Genomic DNA, 8,312 nt, shown 5'->3' with positions numbered 1-8,312 from the left:
TTATTATAAAACAAAAAAATCCAAAACATGTCTTATGTTTGTATTTATCTAAAAATCTGTGTGAAGAAAATGAATGATTTGCACATAACTTTTTGCACTTACAATTACAGTCATGCCCCACCTCAAACTATAAGCAACATTTATATGTAAAACCTGGGACAATATACTTTTTTTGTTGCTGTTTGATATTTTGGTTTTATACTAAATATTTTTGTTCTCTTTTTTGATTGCTGTGAGCCTGTTACTTGTCATATTTAAGAGATTATTGCCATTGCTGATATTTAGCATTCACATCTGTTTTCTTGTATGTTTCCCAGCATTCAATCATAACTTTCTTCTGAACAATGTATGAAGTCCCAAAGTCAGGATGCAGCATACAGCAGAATCATTTCATGGATAATAGTGCAAGGGTTTCACTACTGAACATGTCTGGAATACAGGCAGTAATGCTGACAGTTACAAATAAAGTCTTACAATAATAAAACTTAAACACACCGGAAATAGTAGGACTTACAGTATGGAAATAACAGTCTTCCGATGACTTTAACATATTAACTTGAACTTTTTGTTTTGCAACTTTAAATTTATTCATTACTTTTTCTTCCTGGGTCCAGTCTGTGCTTTTCAGGTGCGTATTTATATAATCAAGCAATGTTTATTTTTGTCCCTGAAATTCCACACAACACTCTCTCTCTCTCTCTCTCTCTCTCCGCCTTGAATACTTTGTGATGAATTCCATGGAAACAAAAGAAAAGGAAAAGAAAACTCTGCTGATTATACAAATTTAAAATAAAAAGCAGTACGCTTAGGAAAAGTCATAGGAGGGCGCGGTCCTGCCAATAAATTAAAATGGTCTGTAAGTGATATCACTTTTTAAAAATGTTATAGGTTATTTATTACAAGTGATGACTGTATTACATTACAAGCTCATCAGCGGCAATGTCCTTTTTCATATATCTGTTCTGCCTATATAGATAAAGTTGCTTTGATGTAACCCATCAAATGTTCATAGGCTACATTTTTATACCATTGCTCATTTTACCCAGCTGAAATAAGCCCAGTGCCTCTAATGATGTAGTCTACATTTACTTATATATCACAAGGCCGCAGTTAGACGTCTGCCGCTATTATACAGTGACAGGAAAGCTGACAAATAATATGGGTTCCTGGTGTTTTCTTAAGGACAGGACACTTGTAGCAGACTTTAAAATACAGTTACTAATAAACCTGGCTGCAACTTATATGAAAAGTTAATTTCAGAAAATTACAGCTTAGCTGTACAATTTACCTGTCACAAAGCGTTCACATGACCTTTACAAGTACAGAGGTTACACACAAAACCTGCAAAATAACACAAATTAAATCTGCTTCTAGGATCTATCGACAAATGCAAAACTAATTAACTTTTCTGACAAACTGGTGGAACTTATAAGGATGGTGTAAAGTATCATTACTTATTTTAAAAAAAATAAGTAGAAACAAACAAACAACAATCTCATATTTATTTGGAAGGAAACGGAAGTACTCTCATGTCTAGGGAATACTTTATTTAAGAGGACTAACCGAAAGCCAGGAGTCCATTCCTAGTAACTGACCAGCCCCTGATCAAGGAGCAGGTCAGCCTTGTAAATGGGTGGTATTCATGTGACCGCCGGTCAGCTGACCGACAGTCACATGACCTCCTCCACCAGCCCGACGGGTCACTGTCCGATGGTCGGCATGCCGACCAACAGGGACTATTTCCACTCGTGGGTGTCCACGACACCCATAGAGTGGGAATAGAACCCGTGGCGACCGCAGGTCGCCACCGAGCCCGCAAGGGGCTTGCTGCACTCGCCTCTCCCCGCCGGGATCCCGGCATCGGTATGCTGCCGGGATCCCGGCGTCGGTAAGCTGACCGGCGGTCAGGAGACCGCCGGTCAGCCGTACTACACCCTTGTAAATGCGGGGCTGTCTGACTTACTGAGCTCTTCCTTCCCATTAGTAGAGCTCTCTTATAGCTTATTCGGCTGGTTAAAAGTATTAACAAGTCATATATACTTGCCAAACAGACGGCAGAGTCCCACTGACCAATCGGAAGCTGCAGTCGCAAATCCATGGGGGAAAAAAGTGCAGTTTATAGGTTTCCACCAAAGGTAAAGAGGGGTTGCTCAGTTTATTAAAAAAATTAAGTTTATTTAATAGATAGACAGACAGACAGACAGACAGAGAGACAGACAGATAGATAGATAGATAGATAGATAGATAGATAGATAGATAGATGGTCCTGCATACACCATACTGGCCCTGTATACACCAAACTGGCCCTGTATACACCAAACTGGCCCTGCATACACCAAACTGGCCCTGCATACACCAAGCTGGCCCTGCATATACTAAATTGATTTCACCTAAGGGTTATCTTTTCTCAGAGACGGACCTAGGCATAGGCAAACGCCTAGGGAATTTGAAATGCCTAGATGCACCAGCAGCTTCTGCTGATTAAAATGATATGCAGCATGCCAATATTCTGTGTGTGACTGCGGCTCTATCTGCATACAAAATGCATTACTAATGTGCGGCATTATGTGTATAAAGTGTACAACAGTACTTTGTGGCGTAATGTATAGAAAGGGCACTACTGTGTGGTCTAATGTGAATAAAGAGCAATATAGTGTGGTGCAATGTGAATAAAGGGCACTACTGTGTGATGTAACATGAATAAGAGACACTATTGCATGATATAATGTGAATAAAGTTGCAGTAATGGGTGGCGTAATTTCAACTGGGGGTATTATTGTGTGGCCATACCCCTTCCCAGTAAGAAGACGCCCCATTTTGGGCTGCGCACAGAATGGTAATGGGAAAGGGGTACTGGGTCAGAGGCAGAACTAGCGTCTGTGCAAGGGGGCACCAGCCAAAATCTTGCCTAGGGCATCATGTTGGTTAGGGCCGGCTCTGTCTTTTCCAAGTCTTCTTGATTCTTTGTGAAAGAACAAAGGGTGGTGCTGCCATACTGCCAGTGACAACACTGTGAGGAAGTTCTCCAGGTAGTGTTGCCTGGAGAATATGGTGCATCAGCAGATACATCTCTACAACAGCTTGTTGGGGGAAAAACAAAGCCTTGGTGAAAATACACAAACTACATGTTTTCCTTTTACATCCAACAGTAATAGAATAACTTTTAAGGTTATTTTGTCCACTGGGTGAATTCTTCTTTTGCAGTATACAGACGTTCCATTTTACCATGCCTGAGACAGCAATGTGGTAACCCACAGTCACTATTATATTGTTGCTATTATTCAGAAAGCACCAACATTTTACATACAGCTTCTCATTAGGAAAATTATGTTAACAAAAAAATAAACATTCAAAGACAATATAACTTTGTACCAGAAGGGAAAGATGACTATGTTTAAGCAGAACACAGATGGATGGGTGCTATCTCTATCTGGCCACAATGAGCCCCTTAACAAGAGCAATTCACGATGATGGTCTCATCAAAACCATTAATGGAGCCAATGTTTAAAGTCATTGTTCTACAAGCCTCCATGTTTTAGGAAATAATACTGTGGCCCCTGGTGCCAATTTCACTGTTTGGTTGAAAAGACTGGACCCTTGGGGGCGAAGACCAAATTTGGTCAATGTGTGCGAAGCTTAAATGAACAAGTTTACAATGTAATTGTCATATTTTCTAATTATTACAGTCCAATTTTAAATATTGATAAGGGCAAACTACTTGTAAATAGTATATCTTTCACAGGGTGTAGCTAGAGACTCCATGGACCCTGTGAAAACTGTGGGACAGGAATCCCACAGATAAGTGGAAACACGGGAGTGACTTGTTTAGTAGATATAGGAAACTCTTTCCTTTGGGATTCCGGTTGAAGCGCTTTACAGGGATGTCATTGCACAGTCCTCCTATTTGGTTAACCCACAAAACAGGCCACACCGCTGCTTCTGCTGTCACAATTACAGAAAATGATCCTTGCAGACCTGAGCCTGCCTAGTGCATTGGAGCTGCTGTTTGGCCCTAGGGGGCCACCGAGCCCCAGGAGAACTGCTATCACTGCTACCCAATCAGTACGCAATTGATTTGCCCAATTTAGCTGACTTTAAATAGCAGGGATAAAATAGCAAAGGGTTACATCACCATCATTTCACAACTTAAAATTACATACATATTAGCATGAATCACTACGTTTAATTGCTTTCAGTCCATTTCGGAACAAAAAAGGAAGAATAATAATTTCCACATTTATATTGTAACCTATGCTGGAGTCACATGACATTAATATCTGTTTCTATGACTATACACAGGTTCTAAGCTGAAATATCTGCAGATTTATTAATCTATGAATCAATCCGCTTATAAATTCCTTTCATACTGCATTGCAGTGCTTCGCAAATATAACGTTTGTAGCAAATCAGACCTCTTGGACTCGTCCCTCAAATTTTGGCAACCAGAACTCAACTTTAAGAAGTAGTTTATCATGTCACTGAAACATGTTTTTGCATCCGCTTCATGAGCTCTTAGAAAAATGAAGGACAACAGGATATCGTCAATCTCTAATGTAATTACTGTACATTAAAATGGAACTTGATTGTGTGTTGGTGTCAGGAACTCACTGCAACAGTCTGTAATCAGACAACATTTTAGTTCGTATGTTGCAGAGCTCCCCTGCTAGCTGGTCATAAACATATCGATACTAAGGGAGACATGTACTAAGCAGTGATAAAAGTGGAGAAGTGAGCCAGTGGAGAAGTTGCCCATGGCAACCAATCAGCATTGACATAACATTTATCATTTGAATACTATAAAAATATACAGAGCAGCTGATTGGCTGCCATGGGCAACTTCTCCACTGGCTCACTTCTCTGCTTTTATCACTGCTTAGTACATGTCCCCCTTTTACTTGCTCTAACCTTTAAGCAACAAGATCACTGTCTAATTTCATGTGGTTGGAGTCGGAGAAATCGAGACCCACACATGCTGCTATCCAGTTGCCCAAAATGCAGCTCATATCTATATTTTTGTTACATTACTACTAAACTTTCCACTGACCATCATGGATTTGTCATCATGGTCTATAGGCCTTGGTCTAGCATGGCAGGAGATAATAGATGGCATCCTCGCAATATCTTGTTTCAAAAGCACCAACTACGTGGCTGGGCTGGAAGACTTGAGAAACCGTACTGTAGGAATCCTGCCTATTCTTTTAAGGCTGAGAACTAAAATGTCCTAATATTCATTACTATAATTGTCCCACCATCTGTGTTGCAGACGTGCAGGCTGCAGGGGAGATTTATCAAATTGATGAGAGATAAAAGGGTCTAGTTAATAAGCCCTGTAGAGAGATAAAGTGGAGAGAGATAAAGCACTAGCCAATCAGCTCTTAATTGCCATGTTACAGGCTGTGTTTGAAAATGAGTTAGGAGCTTGTTGGTTTATACTTTATCTCTCTCCAAGGCTTAGTAAATAGACCCAAAGTAACAACAAATCTGCTCCTGTCGTCTTAAAGACTATGGCCCTCATTCCGAGTTGTTCGCTCGCAAGCTGCTTTTAGCAGCTTTGCACTCGCTAAGCCGCCGCCTACTGGGAGTGAATCTTAGCTTAGCAGAATTGCGAACGAAAGATTCTCAATATTGCGAAAAGACTTCTCTGTGCAGTTTCTGAGTAGCTCGAGACTTACTCTTCCAGTGCGATCAGTTCAGTGCTTGTCGTTCCTGGTTTGACGTCACAAACACACCCAGCGTTCGCCCAGACACTCCTCCGTTTCGCCAGCCACTCCCGCGTTTTTCCCAGAAACGGTAGCGTTTTTTCACACACTCCCATAAAACGTCCAGTTTCCGCCCAGAAACACCTACTTCCTGTCAATCACATTACGATCACCAGAACAAAGAAAAAACCTCGTAATGCCGTGAGTAAAATTCCTAACTGCATAGCAAATTTACTTGGCGCAGTCGCACTGCGGACATTGCGCATTAGCGACTAATCGCTCCGTTGCGAGAAAAAAATAACGAACGAACAACTCGGAATGACCCCCTATGTTCGAAAAATAACAGTTAAGAGCTAATGTGTGGTTACTTTATCTCTTTCCACTCTCTACAGGCTTTGATCAATCTCCCCCTGTATCAAAATGGATTTCTGAGGGTCCCAGAAGTTGTCAAAACTATATCCTTTTTTTATATATATTTTCTCTAATTTGTGTCCATGTGCAAAAATGAGAACAAGATTTTTATATGAGCTTCATTCAGCGGAGATGGTCTTGTTGGTTCAACAATCAGACACAGATTCTGTTTCCTTCTGCAACCAACTTAATACATACTTCCTTATTGAAAGAGACTACAATGCCAATGCACGCTCCACATTACCAAGAACTGATAGTCAGAATAATTATAGTAAACTCTGCAATCTAACATAGAGCATATTCAAGGTTCTTGTATACTTTTGGACAAAATACTAGCCCACCAATCAGCGCCTAGGTAACCTCATCTCTGGTGAATCCCTAACACTTAAGTGGGTATCCAATTAGCCACGGTAATTTACTGCGGCTAATTGGTTTTCGGGGGCTATCCAACTAACCCTGATGCAGCACGCTCCCCCCCCCCCCCTCCAATGCATGCACGTATCGGGGGTTATGCTTTGCAAGCCTCAGGTACGCAAAGAATAATCTGCGCTAAGTACCCCCTTGACCCAGGATTAGTGTTGCAAAAATGCACGGGTTCGCGGCTTTTGTAGGACCTATGTATTTTCGTGCAAAAAAACGGGTGTTTTTCGTGGGACCTAATTGGATAGGGGGATTAAATAAAATGGTGAAAAACACCAAGTTTTCACGTTCGAGTCACTATTGCGGGTAATTGAATGTCCCACTAAATTTGAATCTGGGGTACGGGACCCGAAAAGACAGCGAGAGCCAGTCTCCACAGGGCAGCACACCAGTGAAAAGCTTAGATGTTAGAGAGTGTTAATAAGAAAGAAGCAAAAAGCTATTTATTAAAAAGTGTTACACTGGTAAAAAGTGATTTTTTTAAATTCAGAGTGTTAAAAAAGTGCAAAATTAAATGTCATAGCGTGTCACCCCAAGGCAACCCGGTGACAACATCCCAGGAGGCCCGCGCCCCGAACACATCCCTAAAACTGACAAATTGTGCAAATTTGTAGGACTTACCTTCATAGTGCCTTTAGTTTCAATATATAGTCTTTGAGTACTGGAGACCCATGCTAGTTAAAACTAATCAGGGCAGTTAGGAGATGTGTCATTCCAAGTTGAAGGAGTCCCAACCTTCAAGTGTACTGTGTACACACAGGGCCGGTTCTGGCTGTGGTTGAGCCCCGGGCAAAACTATAGGGGCGTGGCTTCACACGGGGGCATGGTCAGTAACGCCCCATTTGTGCCCCCTGTAGCGCCGCTGGAATAAAAAAAAAAGTATACTTACTATCCCCGTTCCTGATCCAGACCGCTGCAGACAGCCGCCGGCGCCGCTCCTCTCCTCGATCAGCATAGACACTAGAGGTAAATTATGACCCCTAGCGTCTGTGCCACAATGCTGTCGGTGCGCGATGACGTCATCGCGCACCGCACAGCAAAGGTCCCCTCCACGAAGGGAAACTAGATGCATAGCATCTGGTTCCCTTCAGAGCGGGGGACCAGCAGCGGGGGGCACAGCTGCGGGGGGGCACAGTAGCGGATCTTGCTACGGTGCGGCACCCTCCGGATGGCGCCGGCGCCCTCCGGAAGGCGGCGCCCCGGGCAAAAGTCCTGCTTGCCCGTGGCAAGATCCGCTACTGTGTACACAAAATTGAATTTATGGGGTAGGGGGATCTTGGACTGCAGTGTATCTATTTTTCCCCCCATTAGAATAATGGCATCAGTCATAAATATTGACTCAGTGTGTCCTTCTCTGAAACATTGTGTCATCCATGCAACTCTGGACATACAGCGCTAATGATTTAACATGTAGCATCAGAAGTAAAGTATGTGGGTTACATTACAAAGGAATGTCTAATTGCTCTCCGTCTTCATTTGGCTTGAACTGGCTGTCTGTGCAGTAACGGGTCTCCCTGCCTGTCTACCCTGACAGTAATTTAGTGTTCCTAGAAAACATGTCAAATGCAAACAACAGGCCAAGATATCTGTGACATGCTAAAATGACTACATATGTGACACCCAAGCACAATATAAGGACTGTTCCAAGGCTCACTCTGCTGGCTGCACGCAATGCAACAATGACCATCATCCATCAGACTTCCATGAAAATACGGGTGTCACAGTTGCGGAATAAAGTGATTTAATTGGACCATCTTCAAAATAGCACTGATTTATGCATTG

The sequence above is a fragment of the Pseudophryne corroboree genome, chromosome 1 (genome assembly GCF_028390025.1).
Source record: "Pseudophryne corroboree isolate aPseCor3 chromosome 1, aPseCor3.hap2, whole genome shotgun sequence".
Taxonomy (NCBI): domain Eukaryota; kingdom Metazoa; phylum Chordata; class Amphibia; order Anura; family Myobatrachidae; genus Pseudophryne; species Pseudophryne corroboree.
The sequence above is the reverse complement of the archived record's forward strand: the minus strand, read 5'-3'. Positions refer to the sequence as shown.